We start from the raw sequence: 26,312 nt of genomic DNA on the forward strand, positions 1-26,312 counted from the left end.
AAACAGTTTGGTCACATCCTGCACAGATGCAAACAAACAAAGGAAGGGGAAGAGAATCACAAGAGCATGATTAATTACCTGCTGTGGCCAATGCAGCTTTGATTTTGTAGTACACTACTACTTTCACAGACATTACGCTGGAGTAAATATGTGTAAATAGAACTGTAGTCAATTACATATTTGACTGTTGACAGGGATCCTGTGCAGGAATGAAAGTGGGCAGAAGGTGCAGGGAGGTGAGGAAGAAAAAAAAAGGGGGGGGGCCTAAAAGACCAAAACAGAGGAGAAACAGGAGGGTGAAAGGTAACATTTGAGTGTAGGAGAAGCAGGAATGTTAATCCTCTTTGTGTGTCTCCCAGCAATGATTAAACTTTTCTAATATCAGGCCTGACGAGAAAAAAAAAGGGGGGGGGGGGGGGTCATAAATGGGTCAGCTGAGGAGGAAGAGGAAAAAACAAGAGCAAAGCCGCTGGTTATGCTCACATGCAGCGGAGCTTTTAAGTCACACAATGCAAAGCCACAAACAGTCTGGGGTCACCAACAGCAGCAGGCATTCATGTACGGCAACAGAACTAAAGCCGGCTGTTGATCAGCATATCCCAGCTACACTGGGCTGAGTGTAATGATTCATCAGTGAAGTACCGTCGATGTGGGGGGAAATGTGTCAAACAGAGGCCGAGCCTGAGCAGTTACTCCAAGAAACAAAAACTGAATTAAGGACGCAACATTTGGATCTGGTCCAGTCAAGTCAACTGTATTTCTAGAACACATTTCAAAACAACCAGGGTCTAAGTGCTTTACAAAGTAAAAGGCGAGGCATAAACAGGTTATAAAGATGGTAAAAATCTAGATAGAAGTGACTATTCTCATCCTGAAGTGAAGGCCAAGGAGAAGAGGTGGGTCTTTAAAAGGTGATTTAAAATGTTCAATGGTGGGGGCAGATTTAATTTCAATTGGTGAATTGTTGCACAGGTTTGGGGCAGCTGCAGAAAAGGCTTAGTCACCCTGGTGTGATGTGGATGTGGTGTGATGTGGGGATTAGGTAAATTGGTCACTCTAAATTGACCGTAGGTGTGAATGTGAGAGTGTGAGAGTGAACGGTTGTTTGTCTCTATGTGTGGCCCTGCGATGGACTGGTGAACTGTCCAGGGTGTACCCCGCCTATGTTATCTGAGATTGGCACAGCCCCCGCTGCGACCCTCCTAAGGTAGAAAATGGATGGATGGACGGAAACATTTTGTAATAAATGTTTCCAAAGTTTTGGACTATGTCAAGACAACATCCTTTTGCACTTTGTATTCTGCCACTTGCACCTCGAGGTGAACACAGGTGATGTGTGTATAATTCCCTCTTATCATGAATCTTAAACGTGTAACGATCTACACTAGTTATCCATTCACCACAATAGCCAGAGCCGCGTGACATCGCGCTGCCTGCTACTGTGTGAAAACAGCTCAGGAAGCTTGCGGGCTGAGTGAAGGAGTCACAGAGAACCACTTAGCGGCTATGCTAGGGTAATCAAAGGTGAGAGGTCAGCACCAAACTATGTGTGTATAACCTCTGCACTTCCTGGAAACTGTGCTCTCTGGAGGAAGATGAAGAGAGGATGAGCGCACATTTTCCACAGCAACGGGAGTCACTGAGGCTCCGGGGACTCGACGGATCCCTCTTTTTCTCTCCACGTTTGTTTCCTTCCAGTTTGTCTTTCCTCCACTCTCACCACTTTCACCGAGCTGCATCATTACTAGCAGATTTGAAGACGGGTGAGATGGAGCGTGACACAGGAAAATTGAGGGGGCACGGGGTGTGTTAACAGGGAGGGGAGGACATGTATGTCTCTGTTACGCACTGGTGTCAGCAGGAAGACACATTGGAGAGAAGTATTTCCTTGCCTGTCAGAGGAAAAGCTCTCTCACAGGAGGGCTCAGACATCATAAATCCTGTGTGATTCTTTCCATGCCACTCTCTCTCACTCTCCCTCTCTTTTTCTCCAGCCCAAAGTCAAGAAGTAGCGTTGAAAACAATCTGATTCATAATTTCCCCTGAGTGGCTGTGTGAATTAAACCCTCTCACAGCTCAACAGGCCCTCCAAAACCTCCCAAACTGTCAAGCACCCACAGTGGACAGTAGGCACACTGGACAGCCTTCACTGATACTTCATTACATTCACATTTAAGAATTTAGCAGACGCTTTTATCCAAATCGACTTACAAAAGAGGAATAAGCGTCATAGAAGAAGTCTAGTAGATAGGAACAGTGGACTGACAGAGGGTAAGTGTGCAGAAGTGGATCCAAGTGCAAGAGGAGATTGTGCAGGGGAGGGGGTAAAGGTAAGTGCCAGGACAGAAGATGATCTGGGTCTTCAAGAGCTTCTTGAAGATAGACAGGGACACTCCTGTTCTGGAAGCACTCGGTAGGTCATTCCACCATCGCGGAATGACACACGAATAGAGTCTGGATTGTCTTGTGAGGGGTGTTGGCACCGCCAGACAACAACCCTTTGGTGAACGGAGTAGTTGAGGGGTAGCACAAGCCTTTCTGAGAGCATTTAAGTCGGTGGGAGCAGACCCATGAAGCCTTTTGTAGGCTAGCATCAGTGATTTGAATTTGATGCGGGCAGCTGAGGGCAGCCAATGGAGCTCAATGAACAGAAGGGTGACATGTGCCCCTTTAGGCTGATTGAAGACCAGACAAGCCGCCACGTTCTGGACCATCTGTAGAGGACAGGTCGAGAGGCCTGTTAGCAGGCGTTGCAGCAGTCGAGGTGGGAGACGACCAAAGCCTGTACACAAGGAGCTGGGCAGCCTGTTGGGTTAGCTACAGCCTGATTTTTCTTATACTGAATAGTGCAAAGCGTAATGACCGGGCGAGAGAGGCAACATGATCTGTAAAGGTCATCAACCATGACACCCAAGTTTCTTGCTATCTTGGAAGGAGCCAGAGATAGGGAGTCAAGTCTCCCATGTGTTACTTTGCTATAAGGATCATGTTCAAACACTGGTTTACGTGGCCTTTTTTGTGAAATATCGTAGGTACTCACTTTCACACGCTCTCACTTGGCGCTCTCTCCCTCTCTCTATATATATATTCCTCCATCAAAAGCAGTGCAGCCTTGATCATTAACATTCTTACATTGAAGGGCAGTTTTATCACTCCCACTACATGAAGCAGACGCTCCCTTTGAAGCAGACTTATACTCTGCATCAGCCTCATGTCCTGGCCAATGGCAGGTCTATTCACAGGATATCTACTTCTAATCTAATAACACCACTGTGTGAAGTAGCCACCGTCACAGGAAGCGAGAGATACTGTCCAGTGTGGGTGAGCGAAATGTAGTTGAATCTGGTTGTTTGACAGCGTGAAAGCCATTGTGTGATTGCCAAGTGTCTGACAGAAGCATTTCACACTCTCTTCTAGACCCGTTTGTGCGTACACATTCTCCAGATTCTTCACTGACTGGGGAAAACCCAACACATGAGGCCATCCCAGGACAGTGCACAGGCACCACAAGGCATTTAAGACAAAATAAGACAGGAAATATAAAATACTTAATGTGAGAAAATACACAGGTGCCAGTCAATGTTTATTTACATTGCACATGACTGCCCTCTTCTGGTCCTGAGTGGATTCAAAAGAGTATGATTTTAAGAGGATTCTAAAATGATAATTATGAAATCCAGATAAGTCATTCTGTCATTTTACAGTTAAAGAGGAAATTTAAGGAAAAGTCAAATGATAATCAGTCATTTCTAAACTTGCTGTGATGATGTGTCTTTGGGTTTCATGAGCAACAAGGAAATGGTAAATCATAGTAAATGGTATATAACACATATAGTCTTGATGAGCTGCTTTACAGTACAGCCATTCACACCCATTCACTCACACATTCATACATTCACATGCTCACGCCACAGCCATGAGAGGCAACTTGAAGTTACGTGCCTTGCCCAGAGACATCTGCATGCAGACTGTCACAGCCAGGGAATGAACTCATGACCTTCCAGTTGAAAGACAACCAATGATACCACTGAACCTCAGCTGCCCTTGGTCAGACCTAAGAAAAAAAATCCAGTGGCTCCAAAAGACACAAGCTCCTATTTTTCACTGCAGCCATTGCGTGCAACAATGAAGCGGTGTTCTGCAGATCCATGACTCTCTATGTTCCACTCCCAAAAGGAAATGTTTTAAATTTTTAATTTTTTGGTCTCTTCTCTACTGTCAAGGGACCGTGAGCTAATTTGATGATTATCCTCAAGAACAGAAGAGTTTTATTACAATCACACAATTCACTTGCAGACTTAAGTATTTAGCTGTAGGCAAGTGGACTTGCTCGATTTAAGCTGAAGACATTTCAGCTCTCATCCAAGACGTTTATTCATTTCTGACTGAAAAATCCAAGAAAGAGAGCTCAGGACTGAGTGTCTGAGATCCACACTCCACAAAGGTGAACTTCAGCACAATTGGGTGACCCAATAAGAACTCTCTTTCACACCTTGACAACTCCCAAGACTGGTATTCTGCCGAAAAAGGCTAAATACCTGGATTTGTCCACCAGTTAGTCAGAAATTAAGAAGTGAAACTCCTTCAATTTAACTCTAGTAAGTCCAGTTGCCTTTACAGCACACTCCTGAAGATGCTGATGACCTGGATGACTGGTCAACCTTCTCAGCTACTTGTAAAGAGACAGAGAGAGACAGAGAGAGAGAGAGTGAGAGAGGGAGAGAGAGAGAGAGAGAGAGAGAGAGAGAGAGAGAGAGAGAGAGAGAGAGACTTGGTCTTCTGCTGTCTTACTTTCCATTTGCCCTCCTACCCTCTCGGGTGCTTGCAGAAGCAAAGAGGGTCCCGTGCGTTCGCTCATCTGTCCCTTGACACACATTCCCAAAACAAGCACTCTCCAAAACACTGCTGGTTACCATGGCAGTGAAACTGGCCTGAGTAAATATGAGAGAGGGAATAATGTCCTGAGAGGAACGAAGTATTGGATGCATTAGAGGCAGTGATGTGAGTGTGTGTGTCTCTGAGCCACTGCACTGCCCCCTCATGGGAGAGCTGCCTGGCAGAATCATTACGGCCTGTGCAAACAGACGCCGACATCCCGACTTCAGACGGCTCTGCCACACGTGAGCATGAAAACACACAGTTACAGATGTACATCAACATGATGCATGTGTACACACAAACAATCTGCCTGGATCCACAAAAAATGCCCTGCCAGGCAGTATCGGGGTTCTGCAGATGCTCACTCCTGACCGCTGTAGTTAAAGCCACATGTGCCTTGATGGACTAATTGCATATTTCCTCCCGTTTGCTTACAGAATGTAAATTTGAAACTAAACCACATCTACTGTCCCCGACTTCTTATCTTGTTTAGTCTGACACATGCATGCAAACATGCAGGTAAAGCATGTTTAGTCTGGTTCCTTTGAATGCAACGTCACCTCAAATAAAAAGGCACTCGGGGCATCCAGGTGCCCAAAAACAGGTTATGAGTCAGCACCAGGCATCGACTAACTACGGTGCATCCAAACAATAATACAGCAAAAGTGCATACTATCCATATGAAGATTATCAGTTTGTCAGTCTGAGGTTATAAATTAAGGGTTGTACTGCAACGTGCATACAGAAACAAATCCAACCCTCTCAGGTTTAAGACAAAAGAAATTCAGTTGAAACTGTTCAACTAATATTCTATTTAAATGTAATCACATAGTTTTATAGCTTGGTTTTAGACAGTAGAAGTATTCTGCCTTCGCTCTCAAATAAAATCTGCTGTCGCAAAGGTTTTCTTTCCTGAAGACACACAACACATGCACACAAACTATATTTGTCATTTCCTCATTAAAGAAGTTTGTATCATAATTCTAGGTATGGCTGAACGAACAAAATATCCTGACTCTCAAGATCTAAAACTAAAAGCAGTCCTTGCTAAGATAGACATTAAATATCACACACTCACTCACACACACACACACACACTCACAGAGCACCAGTGAAGCAGCTAAATGTCGATTAGACACTGATGAGAGACACGAATTGAAGAATGTGGGACTCAGCGAAAAATTTAGACTGTACTTATCCAAAGTCCACTGTGATTTCCATTTTTCAGTCTCAGACTTACAGAACAAAATGTAACCAGCAGACCGAGGCCCCTTAAAGAACAGTATGTCAGCATTATTCTGTGTGAATGTGTGTGTGTGTGTGTGAGAGAGTGTGTTTGCATGGTGCACGTCACAGGAATGTACAGTATATGGCTCACTGACTTTCTTATTGCATATATAAACCAGTGATTAATGGAATTGGGGCCTGTAGATGAAAATAAAAATGTCTCTGGTCTTTTGAGGATTAAGTCCGACTGTGATGCCGATGCATCAAAGCCATCTGCCAAATACTACAGTCCTAGCTTAATTTAATTTACCCTAATTTTCACTTTAAATCTCTTAATCTCTGCAACCTTAGTTTCCAGTTCTGATTCAACCCTCCTTTAATATCATAAATCCTAGATATCGTATGTTTAAAAACAAGGCAGCTTCGTCAAAATACAAGACGTGAATATAAAGAACCTATTGTAAAGATTTAAGGTTTTTAAAACACAACTGAGCTGCATGAAGATTTCTTTCCATTGTAGGACATATGACAACAAAAAGGGGCCGACGTAAAGTTAACTAGTTCCTTGGTTACCATCGAGTAGCTTAAAAACAATCCATAAAACACACATCGGTGCGTTTTACGGACAGATAAAACATGGTTGAAACACAAAACGGACCAATTAACGTGCATGGCAGAACAACCCATTGCATCATCAAAAAGCAATGAGGACAGTCTGGTATATCTAAATCATATATACCAATGATATATGGCCCTGTTCTGCCCACTCCTTCTGGTCCGGTGGGGGCCATAAGGGCAGCCAAGTCTCGTCGGTCCTCCGCTCTGTATCTAATCATCCAGGGTCTAAAGACCACATCTGGAGCTCACCAAGACCTCCAGGCCTGAGGCGAGCCAGAGCGCAGCCCGTCATGGTCAACACATGCTGCGGCAGAACAGCTAAAGCACCTGGGCTCTGGTTACTGGAGCCTAAAGTCTGCAGGCGTCGTTCGCGGTGCAGCGTGATGTTTCAATCTGCATCCTAACTGTTTTTTTGTCAGACTGGTAACAATTAATTGTCCAATCTGCAGCTAATAAATCAAGTAAATCAAACACAGAGAATCTTTCAACCCTCCCTGTCCCCATTTGCTCATTTCTTTGCTGTTGTGTTCACAGGACAATGACAAGGCTGTCTACATATGGGCAGAACTGTGTTTCTGTATGTGTGGTCATATGTGTGTGTTTGAAAGCTGTCATTCACATTTGCATAGACCTGTGTACACTGAGTACAGTATTTGCTTGTGTGTTTTATGTGTACATGTTAGGTGTGGCGGGCGGGTGTTTATGATTATTCTTTATCGCCAACATTAGTAACATAAGTGAAGCTTGTGTCAGTCTCAGCAACTCATAAATCTCCTGCCCCACCGTGTCCCTGGCTGATGACATGTGTCTCTGCCTCACTTAATGTCTTGTTCCAAAATGTTCCTTGTTCCAAATGCTGCGTCAGTAAAGAACACATTTTCATTGGCAGAAGAGCATTAACTTATATATTCATTAAACCTACACACACACACACCAATAACATGGAAACAGACACAGAGAGACAAAGCGTAATGGGCATGAAAGCGTAATGGGTTCTTTATGTAAGTTTTGACTGAGGTTGTCACACAGCAGTCGCACAGTGAGTGGGAACTTCAGGGGTGAACGCGGAAATGAGGTTTTTCTGCGACGTTACACAAAATATGATGAGAGCAGCCTTATGGGGGCGGACGGGGGAGCAGCGGGACACTTGGCTGCAGCCAAACGCAGAGGAACCGTGTGATGGTGCGGTCAGCAGTTACTGCTGCGCGATGGATCTCCGTGTGAGACTAAGCAAACACCTCGTTATCAGCAACCGTGATGGATGTACAGCGCGGGAGCACGAGGGGGAGGCTTCTCAGATGCACGCTCACCTGAGACGCATTATTAAAGGATAACATTCGTAACAAAATGACACTCTGTGTCATGACATTTTCCCCAAGACGCCTGACTGTATGTGCACCTGAGAAACATAAATCACTGGCACAAAGAACCGCCTCGGCACAGCTGTCAATCACGTCTTGGCAAAGCACGAGAGAAGTGAAGGAGAAAACCGTAGGAAATGATTGAAATGATTGAATTAGCAGAATAACATACATCACACACGGTACATATACAGTGAGGTTAGCACGGCCCTCACAGGTAATTCTGTTTGATGGCTTTACCAAGCCACAACTTCCATCTCTCTTAGACTGTCTGTTGAAACACTTGCAGTGTAATATTAAATTTTTCTGTTTGGTCAGGCTAAATTGGCCACTTGGCGAACATGTAGGAACAGTCAGAAGTATGCAGCACAGTTCCCAGTGTGCACAGCAGGGTGGAGCAGTGAGAAATGATACCGTCACATGTGTGCATTTTCAAAACGGGGGGGAAGGAAAAAGAAATATTGACCGTTTGCAATTAAAATAAATTCTGAACTTCCCCAGTATGGACCACGTTTTTGTTTCAACACGGCAGTTCCCGATTTGGATTACAGGTGCCTGTGTGTCTAACACATTTCTACATATCCAGTTTCCATCTTCCCTGATCTCTTTGGGTCAAAGCAAGTTCAAAAGTCAGTGACAATTTCTTTTCTTAATCAAAACCAAATATTTTCTTCTTGCACTGCAGATTTGACCCAGCCAACAATATTAGGCATAAAGAATCAAAGCAAACGCTACACGCACGAGCGCATGCACAGACATTTAACATGTATTTGTGTTGCTTTGCCTGATAATGATCAAACTTATGGAACTGCAACTAATCCAAATAGTGAATAGTGATAGTAGTTTTTTTCTTCGATGTTTTGCTTCTTTGCCAACCTTTTGACAGCAAGGGCAACCTTCACTAGGGCAACTAAGGCACTACATTTTTAAGTGTTCAGCTCACAGTTTTGGACGTCCACATTTCCCCTTTAATTCCTTGGGTTAAAATGTATCCAACAGTTTCTTTCCTACACAGTAATGTAAACGGAATCATCATGTGGATGCTGCCGTGTTACACACTTTGATACTTTAATCTGTTTGTGATGTTCAGTGTTCTCTATTCACAGATATTGTAGATTGTAGGGGTGTTTTTGTACCAGCGTCCCTGATGCACTTCGCATTGTTATTGCTGTCTTTGTTTTTGTCTCCTAGCTGTTGTGAGTGTGGTGAATGCAAGTGCAGTAACTGGGTGGGTGGCTCTCTGTCGTGATTAATTTTGTTTTTCCACAGCACTGTTCTGATTTAGACTTTTTCCCCATGAACCCACACAAACACACACATTCTTGCGCAGCATTCTTACCGAGGGCACTCATAGATGCATGATGCATTCCCTTGCTCCCAATTCCAACCTTAACCATCACAAATAAATGCCTAACTTTACCCCCAAAAAGACCTTTAAAGTTGTGAGGACCTTAATACCTAACTCAATACTTACAAGCACCATTTAAATCTTAGCCCTAATCTTGCCCAGTTCCTTAGAACAGTGTTTCCCAACCACTGCCCTGCATGTTTTAGATGTTGCCCTGCTCCAACACACCTGATTCGGATCAGGTGTGTTGGAGCAGGGCAACATCTAAAACATGCAGGGCAGTGTTCCCTGAGGACCGGGGTTGGGAAACACGGCCTTAGAAATTAGGTTCTGCTGCTTTATTCGATACAATACGATAACACGTTTGATAATACTATTGTCAGGACATGCCTGAAACCTACAGACAGTAAACAGCCACCATCAAATTCAAATCACTGATTGTTGTCTGCCGGTGCCAACACCCCGCACAAGACAATCCAGACTCGTTCTGTGTGTCGTTCCACGCTGGTGGAATGACCTACCGAGTGCTACCGGGACAGGGGAGTCCCCGTCTGTCTTCAAGAAGCTCTCGAAGACCCAGCTCTTCCAAGATCATCTTCTGTCCTGGCACTTACCCCCCTCCCCTGCCCGATCTCCTTCTGCACTTGGACCCACTTCTGCACTCTCACCCTCTGTCAGTCCACTGTTCCTATCTAGTGGAGTTCTTTCCAAAGACTTCTTCTAACCTTATCAAAATATGGAACACGTGTACCTTCAGCCGGATGATAATAGTCTGTATTCATGGTTTACGACATTGTTAGCGTCAGAGATGATGTTCTTAGATCCATGCTTGGTTTCCATGAGGTCTACTGGTCCTGACAAGATCAGGATTGCCAGAAAAGGCCGTAAAGAGGTAACAAATATAGATAGATGCACACACACAACAATAGAGGGGCTCATGGCCTCTGGTAGACCCTCAAACTTTACCAGTGGTCGGATGGAGAGAAGGTGCCTGTAAATGTTTTGTTCAGTTCAAACCACAAGACCATAGGTTCAGTCTTGTTAGCCGGGAAGCGGAGTGCCTTTTGTTTGGAAGAAAGAGAATAATAGCATGTGGGAAAGGGTTACTTTCTTGCCGGTGGTTGTTAGGGATTTCAGGGGGGATTTAGAATAAAGCCATTTGAGGATCATGTCATTGTTCAGAGCAGCATGGACACACGGGGAATGGAAATTCACAGAGGTTAAATGTAGGGCTTACAGTTTAACATGTTTGGGAAAAGATGATGGAGAGATTAAAGTGTAAATTCAATAGGCATGCCTATTGATTGCACCATGTATATACTGCACTTAATTTAAATGTGTGTTCGCATGAATGTATGCGAGTCCCTAAAATCTGACGCTTATGATAAATGCACCTGTAGCAAGTACAGTATTCCCACTCAAATACACCAGGAGAGGCAAGGTGCTCTGAAGCAAAGGCAAACTTTGAGAGTGATTTGTTGAGGACAGTGAGGGAGAAACTGAGATTTAAGAGACAAGGATGACCCCGCCTACCCAGCTAGAGCCAGAGAGAAGCTCAAACATGACTCACTGACAGACAGTCGGCCAGGCAGAAAAGTACTAAACTGGCCGGCCTAGACTGAGAACATTAGTGACCCAATGCCAAAGTATATTCATCAGCCACCAAGAGAAGAACATACGCCACAGTACACTCAGAATGTAAATGCAAGTATCTAATGTAACATCATTAAAGACCTCCAGGCCTGTGCCTGTGTGCATGTGCATATGTGCGCGCGCACACACAGGCAGATGAGCAGCAAGTCAACACAAGTATTTAAATTCCAGGGGAGACATCTGCAATGAGGGCTGAGTCATTTGGCTCTAATTATGGGCAACCAAGTGGAAAAGATGGAGTAAATCAACTCAAAGTGATTTCAGTAAAGAAAAAACGCAATTCCACTGTGCAAACTCAATTTGCCATAAATTTAATTAATGTTGGTTTAAATGGAAGCTCTCGGCTAATTGCCTGTCATAAAACATTACTGAGGTTTTTGACTTCACTCACTCTCGTTTCTCTTTCTCGTGCCCTCTCATTTGTCTTCCCTCTTATCGCCGTCCACAAGTACTGAGTCAAACAGAAATGCTCTGGTGCCATCTTGTGTTCATTCCACTGTCCTACAACAGGAAAGGGAGTCCACTTAATTCATTCATTCATTCATTCATTCATTCATTCATTCATTGTCTGCTGCGGGGACAGGTCACCAGTCCATACATACACAAACAAACCATACACTCTCACATTCACAACTATGGTCAATTTAGAGTTTCCAGTTAACCTCTGCATGTTTTTGGACCGTGGGACGAAACCAGAGCACACTGCTTCCACTGTCCACTTAGTTGATTTGATACATTTTAGATTATTATAAGTATGTTAAGCTAAATAACTTAGCTTAAGACGTGCAGTACTTTTGACAATGCTAATTAAGTTAATCAAAAAAAACCTTGAGGAGAGTCTTAATCAATGGAAACATGGACACACGGATGATGGAAACTGCACTGTGCTCACCTTGCCTCTAGATGTCCACAGCTACCCAAGTGGAGACAAGGGTGTGGGGGAAAAGGATGGCAGCAGTTCCAGCACAGCAGGAAGGGGCCTTCAGGTACCTGGACACAGAAAGACATCCTCCTGAGTCTACAAATCACTCACTGAATCTCTTCTCACCTTTAACATCACGTCTTGGTTCAACGACACAACGGTAAGGAATAAATCAAAGCTCTCCTGGATTATTAATCAAGCAAGAAAAAAAAAACAACTGGCAAGAATCAAACTCAATTACCAGCACTCCACACCCAAGAGTCAGAAGAAAAGCCACTTTCATCACAGGAGACCCCACTCACCCCCTGCATAAGAAACACTCACACTCACTGCAACTCTTTTATTCCCACAGCCATAAACATCTTAAACAACAATAAGCAATCAAGAACACTCATATGCACAATGTCACTTTACATTTAGGTACTTTTATGTTACACAGTGTTGTGCAGTGTATTTTAGTAGTTTTATAAATAGGTATATATTTGGGAATGCACTGTACGCTGTGTGTTGAGCCACATCAAAGATTAAAGTTTAGTTTAAAGAGCTCTATTTCTCTAAAAATGTCTCACACACACATAGACGTTTGTGCAACTATTCTTAGGACAGTGGTTTGACTTCCATTCATTTGTACAGCCTAAATAAAGCTAATTACAATTCAAATCTTAGCCCTAACCACTTCCTTATAAATGAGGTTCTGCTGCATTCGGACCAGGTTTTGGTCTCCATTGGGACTACTGGTCCTGACAATTCAACCCTCCAAAACGCCCTTTAAAGTCGGAGGACGAGCACGAGTTCAATAATTCCTCACACACATAGGTTTAAATCAAAATGTGTCCTCACAGCCTATTACATACACACACACACACACACACACACACACACACAGACAGAGAAATCCTTCATTTAGAATATCATCCAAGCCTATTTCTCACCCAACAACCACACAACACCACCTCATGCATATTCCAAGCATGCAGGTGTTGTTTGTGTAAAAATACAGCTCCAGACATCCGATGGCATGTATCACGTTTGTACAGTGGCGATGACACAGATACGTCTGTCACCTCGCTATAAATCATCTTCACAGCACCCCGCTTTGAGGTCACACAAAGTCACTTTACTCACCGCGTACTCGTCATGGTGAGAGTTTCATGGACTTCTTATTATTGGCAGGGAGTGTCGCAAGTGCAACGGCAACGCTTTTGGAATTAAACGAAGCTCAGGGAGAGTTTCATGTATAAACACGGTCAGTAATCAGTTCACACCTTTATTGTCCCTCAAGGGGGGGGAATAACCTTGACGATGCAACAGCTCATTCTGTGCGTTTATTGCCATAGGTGCACTAAGAATAAGAGCAGATATGTTGTAGTTGCTTTAAAAAGCTGTGGACAATAAAGTGAGTCCATATTAATCACAAGGGAGAACGTGTGTGTGGGGATGACACCGCAGATATCGGTTACCCTGCTTCATCGTGTGGTGTTCAGGGTGGTGATAGGATGACATTAAATTTGATTTGGCTCCTTCTGTACATTCTCGGGGTCAACTGTCCTACTGTCTTCCATCTGTCTGTAAGTGATCTGAGCTCTGTGTGTGTATGAGTCGCTGATGCTCCTGAAATCAAATCTACCTCTGGAACATCCCATCACCTGTTACCAATAAACACTTATAAAAGAGATAAAAGAGATCACACACACACACACACACACAGCTGTATTTGTCCATATCCTCTCGTCAGGATATTTCTGCGACTCAAGAAAAAAGACAGATCCGTTTTGGGCCATGAATCTTATTTTTCAACTATAATAAACACCCCACCTCGGCCCGGGCTCAGGCTCAGGCTCAGGCTCAGGCTCGCCACCAAGTAGCAGTGCCAGCACGCTTCCCCCCCCCCAGGAGGTTGGAGCGGAATCAAGTAGACTAGGCCAGTAAACCAGCAGCCAAAACCCAACAGATGCACCGCACTGAAGCGGACGTCACAAAAATCTGCAGACAAACGTTTTCAAATGTTCTCTCTCACACTTACAAACGCATCTTCATCTAAATATAAACACGCCTTCAGCTTGGGAGTAAGCACATTTAATCTCCACTTGTTTCTCTTTGCACTCGTGTCTATTTCTGAACGAGCACATGGAGTTTCATCTGTAAAGTAGCACCAACTTTACTGATAATTGGTGGACGACTCGAGCCGGGGGTTTGCAGAAAACTTGTTTTTCGAGCTGTTAATTGGAGACATTACAGAAGGGCTTTCTGTTTTGTTAAAAATGCAGAATGTCTGTTGATGTTTACATTACTGTGAAAACACTCAACTTGTTCACCGAGACCACAAAGGGGAAAAAAAGGTCATTTATCCACTTTTACAGCTTGAAACACAGTCTTTTTTTTAAATCTTCTACTGCCTTGTCCTCCACATGAGGGTCATGGTGGTGCCAATCACTGCTAACATAGAGCGAAAGGCGGGGCTAACAACAACAGCAACCACCCACTCTCACACTCACGGTCAATTTAGAGTGTCCAATTTGCCTAATCGCCAAATCTGCATGTTTCTGGACTGTGGGAGGAAACCGGAGAACCGGAGAAGAGAAAATATTGAGGTTAAATGAGTGCATGAAATGTCCAAATGGGATAAAATGTCAGTGCATACTGTACCATAGTGAGAGCCATTATCAGCTCACTCAGCAGGTGCCACTGTCAAAGCCTTGCAATCAAATTCATGTGTGTTTGTCTATTTCTCCTCTTAATACGACAAACAGTTTTTTTAAGTCTACACAAAATCCACCCAGCAGAAGGATGACGTTGCAGTGAGGGTGTCTCCGTGTAAAGCTTAAAAGGAAACTTTGGTGCTTTCTTTCTTCTTCTTTTTAAAAAAAAATTAAACTTCTCTCCCAGTTCTGTGCTCTGCTGTCTTTTCTGTAGCAGTTCAGTTTGCTAATAGTGGATTATTCAGGGCTTGTAAACGCTATGAAAATCAGAGAATTAACATAAATCCCTCAAGTTTAACAAAAACTACCATGGGAACAGTGTAACCTAGTAAGAAGGACGGGAGACGTGACTCCACTGGCTGCAAAAAGAACTCTGTCGGTGGGAAAATGGTCTGATTCCTCGCTCAGTAAACATTTAGCTCAGGAAATATTGGTCTCAGTCACTAGTTTCAAGTCTTCTTCAATAGCACGTGATGTCAATTTTGTCACTCGTGTTTTCCAAATACAGGAAAATAGACGATAAAGCACAGCTCCTCCTCCTCCTCCTTCTAACAAAATAAAACACATGGTTGTTTTAAACACAGCGCTAAAAGCTGGTGTGTTTTATTTTGCTTGGGGAAAATTAGCCAAGGGCAAAAGTGCCTGGCATGTTAGGAGGGACTTAACTGTCAGTGCCAAGAAAGAAGAAACGTTGCACAATGTTACGCACACACACACACACACACACATCACAGGCACATCCTGCCCTCTTTCTTCACCAGACCAATGCTAGTACTACACGTCCTCAGGCCTGCCTTGGCTGGTGGTTTGATAAATTGGCCCTTTCATCTCGTCGATGTGCATTGTGTCAGTCGGTACGTGTGTGTTTGGATGGCGAGTGCGTGCGTGCGTGTGTGTGTGTGTGTGTGTGTGTGTACTGTATGTGTGTGAATGTCTGCCTGGGTACATTGTCTGCACTGTGAAGTGTTTGGCTTCCTCACTGAGGGCTGCTGTCACTGCCTTTGAAAGCGTGTAATAGGCACCCATTCTGCAGGAATGAATGCACATCCATACATGAGTGAGAAAATGTGGCATTTCAAAAAAAAAAAAAAGACTTGGGATAATTGAACAGAGTCATTATAATAAAGGGGGGGGGGGGGGGCATAGCAATGTCATTCCTTTCAGCTAAGCTCTAAATTTGGTGCATATAATTGTTTGCGGTAAACAATGAACTAACGGATCAAGGGTGATTATTGTTGGCCGCGCGAGGCATTCCTGGCACCAAACAAAGGGGTTTCAGTGAGGTGGACTGTATTTCACGGCTGTGAAATGTTGATTTGGTTTGATTGGGATTCAAAAGGAACCGCTTGTTTATTCACATTACTTCAGAAATACCTCCAAGTGAAATATGGGCTCATTTGCAGCAATTTGGCATCTCTGAGATAATGATTTGTAGAATCCAGGAGGTATAAGTCAGCAAAATATACTGCAATCATCCTCATATTGTGGCTTGTCTGACAATTAGTCAGTAACTTGCTTGCTCCACAGTGGAACAAGAATTCAAAACTTTTTTTAAAAAGCCACAGAAACAGGAAATACTGTTGGATATATGGACTCTCCTTGGGTACAATAGTAGTTTTTGATGATATTGTTGGGTATATAAAAAGAAAATGTTGAAAAATATCTGTTACTTCATGTTACCTGAGCCCATAGGCCTTCATTATGTCTGTTTCTTTCTAGCCAAGCTTCATTCATATGATGTCTTTGCTTGATAAAACACTGTCAAGTTGAATTAATCATCAAAACATGATCTGTAATATGTCATTCCAATCACTCAACAAAGTCCTTGAGATTAGCTGTACTGTTGACCCAAATGCTTCATGAAAATACCAGAGAGGAGAATTATCACATCTAAATCCCTGGCCATGTGTCCGGGACACGTCTCTGTCTTCAGTCAAACTCATGCTGGGAAAATGATACGGACACTCAACACCTTCACCGCCTCGATGATGAAACATGGCAAAGGATATTCACAGAATACTGAGCCCGTCATGGGGGCTCATAGCCTTTGCTGTCAAGGCTTAAACTACGACGGGCGGGAATCAACAACGACGCCATGATATGATATTGATATTATTATTATGATATTATTATATTTAAGTCACGATATGATATTATCCCGATATTTAAGTCACAATATTGATATTGTTTGGTTAAACGCCAAGTGTGTGGTCCTGCGTCTGTGACTGGATCGTCTAGTCTGCGCTTTCTCGGGATTAAAACACTGAAAATCGGATACAAAGTTTGTTGTGTCTGTGGTTTTCCATGTTTTTTAAAATCACGTCAGATTTGAAAATCCTCTGGTGTGGGGCAGGCTTAAGTGAAACTTTAGGAATTAAAAGCACAAACTATTTTGTTTTTGATAATCGTGGCATAAAGCGTTCATTTTGTCCCATGCCTGGACAAAACACATACAACAGACACATTTTGTAACATCTGAACATTTGTTTATATTCTATTATTTTTCATTTAGAGTTTGTTTTCTATTTTGACTTGATTGAATTTTGTATACTTTCTGTATATATTTTGGTTGAAAATAAAACTTTCAAAATTCTATCAAGATTCTTTTACCTAAAACTGCAAGTATGTCAACTTATGTACACAATAATAGTAATATATAATAAATGCTGTCATGTCAATGTGTGATGGTTGTAGAAAAGTAACATTAGGGGAACGTTCTGGGAACCATTAGAGAAACGTTCTGGGAATGTTCTGTTGTATGAAGGTTGTGAGAAGGTAACATTCTGGGAACCTTAAGAGTGCGTTCTCTAAAGGTTATATGAAGGTTGTGACAAAGTAACGTTCTGGGAATGTTCTGGGAACCTTATGAGGATGTTCTCTAAAGGTTGTATGAAGGTTGTGACAAAGTAAGGTTCTGGGAACCAAATGTGCAACCAAAAAGTAACATTAGGGGAACGTTAGGAAAACTTTCTGTGGCAACCACAGGAGAACCTGTGAATAAAGCCATTGTTAGCCGCTGTGAACTGGGAAGAATACGTGAATGTAGCAGTGATGACGATCTGCTCTCGTCTCTGTGCTCGTGTTTATATGTAGGATGATATTCGTGTGGTGGTGGCTGCTCCGTGTGGAAACCTACCCACTCGACCAGTGCTCCCACTCACTCACTCCCCTCTACAAACCGCGCGTGCAGTGTAATTCACTACCACACGCTGTGCGAACGCAGCGCGCGCTCATTCATTCATTCTTTCATCCATCCATCCATCCCGCTGAAGGCTGCTCACACTTTCCTCTCTCTCTCTCTCTCTCTGGTTCTTTCCTCACACTCGGACATCTGTACTTTACTGAGTGTTTACCCACAGTGGGAGTGACAGTGGGTGATATCAACACAGCTCCGCTTCTCCTTCTCCTCCACCACGATACGATACGGAGCAGAGAGACAGAGGAGTCACCGGAGGACGCGCGCATCACGACGGCAGTATAGCGAGCAGCGGGTGGGAGTTTTTGTTGTTGTTGAGCATTTAAAAACAAAGACAAACAAGGTCTAAAGAAAACACCAACACGGGAACGGAAACTACAAAGAGAACTCTCTGTTTTGGACATGATCCCCGTGTAGTTTGGACGGATTTTACGCGGCACAGGTGCGTTAAAGGATTAAAGACAGCCCCGTTGGCGGATGATTGTCGGCTTGGTGAAGAGGTGTCACTGCCTCTGCGCAAGGTGAGTGATGGATTCCCGCCGTGAGTGGTAAAAAACAACAACAACAACAACAACCTGACAGCTTACTTTGTTCAACAGATGGATTCTTTCGAACTTAAATCCTCTGAATTCCTGCTGTGCAGTGTCAGAGTGTGTGAAAGTTTTGTGGCATTTTGTTTTTATCTCTCGTGGCAAATGAGTCAATCTATATTTTCCGTGCACAGTATCAACTGCTTATAGCTTGTTTGGAAACATCCTTCACTGTGTTTGTGCAACATCTTCCACCAAAAAGTACAACTTTTTATTCATATAAACCCAAATAAACAGTGTAGAACATTTGCTGAAAAGAAAAGAGCAGTGTGAAGAGAGTTGAGTGTTTTACAGTTCTCATAGTGACATTTATATGAGCAGATGTTGCACAGGTAGGATTGAATCTTGTGCAGTCTTCTGTTATAATAGTTTAGGACTGCCATGGCATCATCCGTTTATTTATAGACGCACTGTTTTGTCTAGGAAATGTCTGAGCCTATTTTAAATGTCCAGTGTCCAAGGATAAGTTCCCAATGTGCCGAGGCGTTCAGCCAACACTGGAGAAATCAAAGACGCTCAGTTTACAGCGGCAGAACCGTATCATTGCCCTGGATACAATGACACTGGAGAGTTCCTGGAGTTTCTGCTCTATCATTTTCGGGTAATCAACTATTTCAATAATTTAACAATCCCTTTATGCTCCTGCCAGGTGCTTTTGGAATTTAGCAAAAGATGGAATTACATTCATGGATTTTATCAAAACTTTTCAGAGTTGGAAACCCAAGCTCTGCCCCACCTTCAGTAATGGCTTTCTGTGATGAAATGAAAACGATACACACACACCAAATATGCATTGGATCATCTTGATGATAGTTACTGCATCACATTTCACTGACTCCTGTCCATCTGACTGAGAGCGCTATCACTGCATGTATCTGTCAATATGAAAAGAATAAGAATGTCCCTATACAGCCTCATGTCTCTGGTCATTTCATGGTGCTGGACTGTCCGTCCCTATCTCTCTCTCTCACACACACACACACACACACACACTCATGTTTGTATAGCAGTCATAGTGAGGACATTCATTGATATATCGATTCCATAGCCCCTTATCCTAACCTTAACCATCACAACTTTAACCCTTATCTAAACCTAATTCTAACCCTAAAACCAGGATTGAAAAAGCCATTTTTAGGGATGTCAGAATGTGAGGATAATCCTAAATGTCCTCACTTCCTCAGATATACAAGTATATAATAACATGCGCACACACACACACACAGGTTTACACAGCTATTCTTCTGAGGACACTGTACTGACTTCCATTCATTTGGACAGTCAAAACAAAGTGTTATCCATAACCTTTACCTAACTACCATTAAAATCTTAGCCCTAAACGTCAGAAATGAAGTTGTGTCGCAATAGGACCAAGTTTTGGTCCCCATGAGGGCTACTGGTCCTGGAAGAGCTACAGTGACAATGTCAAGTACACAGTAACCTACTATTTGGTTAGTGTGGCCACTGATGTCAGGATCCTGCACTGGCATTGTGGACTACTGTACCTAACCTGTGCTTAACCTAACCACACTTTGCTCTATATTAGGTTGATTTTTTAGGTTTAGACGAGTAAACATTTTAAAAAGAACACACACATCACATGCAGGCAGACACAAGCGTTTTCCTAAATACCACTCCTTCGGAACAGTGTAATAAAATGTCATAAAACAATTCATCATATTTATGTCAGCACATGCCTCCATCCTTTCAATCCAGGACATTTTATTAACCCCAAGCTGTGGTCAATACTCCGCCTTACGCCTTTTTAGCTTCATTGCATTGCTCTGGGTCTTTCTTGTTTTTTGTCCTCGTGCACATGCTCGACCGTCTACACTGAGCTTTATGCTCTGTTTACATGCAGCTATTGATCAGAAGTTCCTGCACGAGATCTTCAGTTATTGGCTGCGATCGATTCAGACTTCTAATGTACTTCAGCTCATTGCTGCAAACACAGTGGCACATGTATCAGCACTGGAATAGTATAGAATAGAGTAGAGTAGAATAGAAATGTAACTCTTAGAACATATTAGAGTTACACCAGACAATCACAAATATATGATCAATTGTTTGCTCTAGAAAAAAGGGTTGAAAATAGTCCCATTGCGGATTCTGAGAGCCTAAAATTGCCTCTTTAAAAATGTTTTTCCTACGTTGACCAAACTACCATTCTGTAATAATCTGGCTGTGCGAGAGCAAACCAATCTGCAAATGCATCAATTCATTTTTGATTCGCATTATTAACGACTGCAGAAGATGCAATTAAATGAAATGTGCGATGAGATCAGTGGGGCCAGCTGAAATTGTGTAAATGAAACTTTTGCCAACATCTTTGCAGAAATAGTTGTTGATTGCTCAACCAGTTTCAGGGCAGATGCTTTAGCAGGCGAGATGCCACAGTGAATACAGCTGAGATTGCTGATTGGTCTGTTTTTCTGGGCCTGAATGATTTCTTGATTGAGTGATCACATAAAGTTTGTGAGTGTTTGCTTCTTTTGTCATGTTTGATGGTAAACAAGATTGCATTTTTGACATGAACCTCCCAATCAGCAGTTTGATTGACAGCAACATGAATCATTGGCTGCAGCTTTATTACAAATCCAAAACTGTCCAGTTTGCTTTTGTGCAAGAAAATGCGTGAAGACTGGAACCAACCAGAGTCCTGCATGGGTCAGTTTTTTTTTTAACCCGCCCACACCCATGAAGCTCTGTAACGGAACCAGCCTGTTGACCGCCATTATGTCTAATGCAATATCGTACCCATTAAAGGTAGGCTGGGAGATCATTTTCAGGAGCATTTTTTACTGTATTGCTTAAAATCCTCTTCACAACCCGATTGTAACCAATTAATTAATGCATTGACACAAAAATAAAAAAAAATGTCAGTCAGTCGTGGAGCAGACAGGCCTGTAAAAACACCATCCAATCATACTGAACGGCAGCGAACAAAACAATTGTATCGTGATGCATCAATCAAACTGCCATCTGTCCTCCCTCCACAGCTCATCCAACGAGACAGTTGCAGCAACATTATGGCAGAAAAGGTGCCAACAACAGGTGTTGGATGCAAACAAATGACGTTTTTTTCTGGGAGAGCTACTGCCAAGAAAAAAATAACAAGTATGCAAAAAACTTGACATCACCGAAAAGTACCGAAAGTTACCGATGCTGCGCAGTGCTCATGTTTGAAGAAAGGGGCTTGGACTTTTGAATTCAAAAGGTAGTCTACTCTAACTGTTTTTCCAGGATCTCCAACCCTACCTTTCATGAAAGCCCAGGCTCTAATACTGACGTGCTTCGTTTTTTACTCGCACATTTTCAATACAAATTTCAATTAACACACAAAACGAAAAAGTAAATAAAAACGCCTTACGCACGACTACTGTAACGCTCCAGTATTCCACATTCATGGCACATAGCAATGCAATGGAGCCATGCAGTGGCTGTCGTTGTTGTCGGCAGCTTGTGACTTTCAAAATAAAAGTAATTTTGGCTCGATAAGAGCGATTCATTCAATAATGCACATCTTAAAATTAGTTTTATTATGAAAAACAAATATTTTTATTACCACTCGCTGCCTGCCTACGTTTTTTCACCCGTTACATTACACAGCCTTTCTGAGGGTCACTGTTGGGTACTTGACCCGGTGCAGGACTCTGGAACCAACAAACACGTTCTTCAAAAATTCTAACAATGGATCCAAGATGTCATATGTGAAATTTCTGCATTAACAAAAACTAAAAATGACTCAACTCTTAAACCTTTAATCCATAAAAATCCATATTTCTATGTCGAGTAATGACATAATCCAGTTTGCCTTTGAAAATCACCATTAGTAATGTAGTATTAAATGATCTAAATCCTACTTTGTAGTAAAATGTCAGGACTCTTCAGGAACGTGTAGTAACAAGGGAAAGCCACTGATTCACATAAATGTAATTAAACAGCTTGTATTTATCCTATTTTCCGTGTGCTGCACTTTTAACTTCACAGCTAAATACACAGAGTGGAGCCTTTAAAAGAAAAAAAAAAAAAGTGGGAAAAGTAAATCAAGTCAATTAGCACGTTCATAATGTGGAACATATGCAGAGTAGCTCGTCAGCTTTTACCCATGTGGAGGAACAGTAACCTCTTTAATTCATTCTGTCTCTCACGAGGAGCTGAACTGTGTCTGAGGGAGAATCTGATTAACTGACTGGCATCATTCACACAGTCCCAGAGGAAGAAACAGGGATGTGATGCTGCTGTTGGTCAGTGATATGAACATGCTAACCAAACATATGTATAGAGTACACACACATAAGAGCATTACAGCTACATTTGTACCAAAGCAGTACAGTGCGACACAGTGTTGTCCTTCCATTGATTCAACAAAGACGAAGAATGACAGTATTTCCCATGTTTGATATTTATGACTTAACAGCGGCTGGGGGGGGGGGCGTGAGCAGAAACCCGCAGTAACCAATGAGAACAAGTTGACCGGGAAACGGATGTTTTGTTTGGAGCCGTAACTCGTACAAGCCAAGCTGATTCTGCCTTCTCAGCCATGACTTCATCCACTGTTGACAGCTACTAACTGACGACGCCAACAGTCCGCCTACATGTCTGTTTATTTTCTGAAGTCACGTTAAATCACGCAACTTTCTATGAGTGGTCCTATGTGTGGTCCTGCGTCTTGACTGGATCGTCTAGTCTGTGCTTTCTCAGGATCATAACAAATCTGTTGCAAAGTTCGACGCGTCTGTGGTCACAATATGAAGTCCATTTGGAAAATCCTCTCGTTTGTGGCAGGCTTTAGATACCGAAACCACTGTGCTGGGTACCCGAACAGAAGGGTGCCAAAAAGTGGTACAGAATTTTTTTTTCTTTTGTTTTTTAGCCCATACAACCTTTGACAAAATGTACATAATTGCGTAACCAATCTGAATCGTACCATTTGGTGGAAACGGAGGCGTAATTGTGTCGGTGTCTGTGGGACTCATTAAACAAGTGTGATTGTTGTGGTTTCTTCGAGATCGATAGAGCGTCATATGTACGTGTGTGTGTATATTTTTCCTCTTTAAGTGCTCCATAGCAACAGGCAGCATAGTCTCTTCAAATATCTTTTTCTCACACTCTGAACGCTGTGACCTCTCGGCTGACTGTGTGTGCATGAGTGCATTAGCATCTGTGTGTGTGTGTGTGTGTGTGTGTGGGCCATGTGACCTTTCTTGGTGCACATTCATTAATAGCCGCATAATAACTAATATGGAGCCGCCTGCTGTGCCCGTCTCCACAATCATGATAACTCTTGTCTCATAGCAGTGTCACAAAAATGCCAACTGTCTCCAAGTGTGTGTCCTATTCTCTTCAACAGATATCATCACAATGTTGCAGCACTAATAAGGATTTAGTGCTAGTTCAGCGTTTTTTCGCCGATTGCGCACGTCTCTTGAAGGGACATCGAGAGACATCTTCAATAAATATCGTGACGCGGTTGTCAGGTTATGTTAATATCAACGTTAGCCTCATAACTAGTTGCATATTTCATATCCGGGCCTAGCAGACAGAGCTCTTTAGAAATCAATTTCCTTTTGCTCCATCGCCATGTTTAAAAACTGGCCTGCTGCCAGATCGGGAGGGAGTGTGGGAAGGAGAGCGGGTGGATGTGGATGCATTACTGAATGAGTAAAGAGGAACATGCATATCAGATCATTTTATCAGAAGTAGAATTCAGGTCACTGGCTTCATGAGTGTTTGTCTCGTCACAGAAATGTCAGAGAATTTGTCCAAAGTTCTTTGCTTTCAGGAAAACTTTCTCACAAACACACCGAGAATCACATGCAAGAGGAAGGAGCACAGGAGGTTGATCATAGCACACGGGGTCCTATTTATATACACTAGGTGCTGCAAGGTCACGCCCTATTTAGTCCATGCTCGTGTGTGTGTGCATCCATGTGTCTGTCTGATCACAGCGTGCCGTCTCAGCTCATACATATCAATAGCATTTCTATATGCCTGTGCATGTGGAGACTGCATGAATCATAATAAATAACTCTCTCTCTCTCTCTCCCACCCCCCATCTCATATTTGGAAAACACATTATATTGTATGAATCAAACAGCAGAGGAGGAAGGGACCGAGCAATTTGAAGCAGGCAGTAAATTGTAGGGTGCATGTTGTGTGGTTGAATACAGTAATTTTAAATTGTAATAACACTCTTTTGATGCTGTGGCTTTTGCTACAAGTCTTTCAATTTTCTGACTTCAGGCTTAAGAGTGAGTTGCTTTTTCATTCATTTCCTTTGTTTGATCATTTCACTGTTGATTGCCGTTATTGAGGTCATTGATTTATTTATTTCTTTCTCCCCCTTGTTCCTGTAGTTCCACTTTGCTGGAAGCCTTGTTCTCCAACATACAATACACATACCAAGTCAATCTGCTGAACCCAAAAAAAAAAAAAAAAAACGATTCTTTCAATGTAATAACACTTACGCTGTCTTAGAGAACTGGGCTCACAGTAAACACAAATAAATAAATGTGTACAGTGTTGAAGTGCATCATAACAGCAACATCCAGCTTAGCCCGACTGTCTTTTATCAGTTACTACAATGTCCGACATTATTCCTCCAGTATACCTGATCTTTTGTACAAAAATATTGCATTCTACCATAGAGAGTAGGGCTGCAACTGCATGAGGATTACTCTCATTAATCCCATAAATCAGATGATTAATGCAGAAAATAGTGTAAAATGGCGATCAGTGTTTCGCACACCACGACTTCTTCAGATGTCTCGTTATGTCCACAAACCAAAGATAGATAATAGATGATTTTCACGCTGAAGAAGCTAAAATCATAGAACTTATCTTGTTTGATCAAAAACACACTTAAAACCAAATGTACTAAATCTACTATTTAGTTTGCTTTGTTTCTTTTGCAACCTCTGGCCTCATCGTGAGGAACCCTGCAGCCATGGCAGCTCACATTTACTCACGCTAACGTACACAAATATGACATAAACACATATATATAAAGCAGGGGCACAGTGACTCTCACAAAGGATATTAGTGTACATATGCCCTAAGGACCAAAATACATACATAATCAACCCTCTGCCATATGGCGCTGCAACTAATAGACCTGCTCTACTGTCAAACTACATGACTCACAGTAAGTGTTAAGTATAACACTGTGATATTTGTTTAGTTTGAGCCGTTTGTGCCAGAGCGAGGAGCTTATTTTATAAATTAGTGAGGAGTAATTGTTTTAACATGACACATAAATAATGGAGAGGACGATGAGGAGAGCTCATGAAGAAAAGTCCTTACTTGGTTTGTGTTGGTTGTTATTTCTTGTTTTGCCATTTGAATGTATCTATGTCCTATTCTGTTGCAGTGGCGTAGGTACATCACTGCCTTATGCTGCCACATGAGAAATCCCCTTACATTACTCATGTATGATGTGTAGTGGGGATTTAGGTGAATACATGAATGACAATACTGAATGACATTGTTACTATTATTATGTATGTCTCTAACCTACTCAAAAACACTGGTAATGTGCTGGGGGGTAAAAAACAAAACATGTGCTTTCAACAGCTAAAATCCTTGAAGCATGCACTTTTATGTTCAGTACAATCCAGTGTTTAACGCTCTTCTCTTTATTGATCACGCCGTTATCTCGCTTTTATTGGATCCTCGAGCTTTAATTGTATCACTGCAGTCCAAGGTCTCACACACTTGGTACCAAGACGGTGTTTTTATTGGATTATTAATTTTAAAGATGAAAGTACTGACGGTACATAAACGGCATAAAGGAAAAGTCACGCTTTTAAGGATTGAAG

At 42.5% G+C, this 26,312-nt stretch overlaps 1 protein-coding gene across 1 annotated transcript in view; it reads left to right on the forward strand.

Moving 5' to 3' along the window:
* The first annotated feature begins 17,856 nt into the window (after positions 1-17,856).
* The window catches only part of zgc:171482 (zinc finger protein), a 52,799-nt gene continuing 44,343 nt past the window's right edge, over positions 17,857-26,312 (forward strand). Inside the window, exon 1 of the mRNA XM_058651222.1 lies at positions 17,857-18,423. The gene's annotated coding sequence lies outside the window, so the exon portion shown is untranslated. The remainder of the gene's footprint in view (positions 18,424-26,312) is intronic.

The sequence above is a fragment of the Solea solea genome, chromosome 15, assembly GCF_958295425.1.
Source record: "Solea solea chromosome 15, fSolSol10.1, whole genome shotgun sequence".
NCBI classification, from domain to species: domain Eukaryota; kingdom Metazoa; phylum Chordata; class Actinopteri; order Pleuronectiformes; family Soleidae; genus Solea; species Solea solea.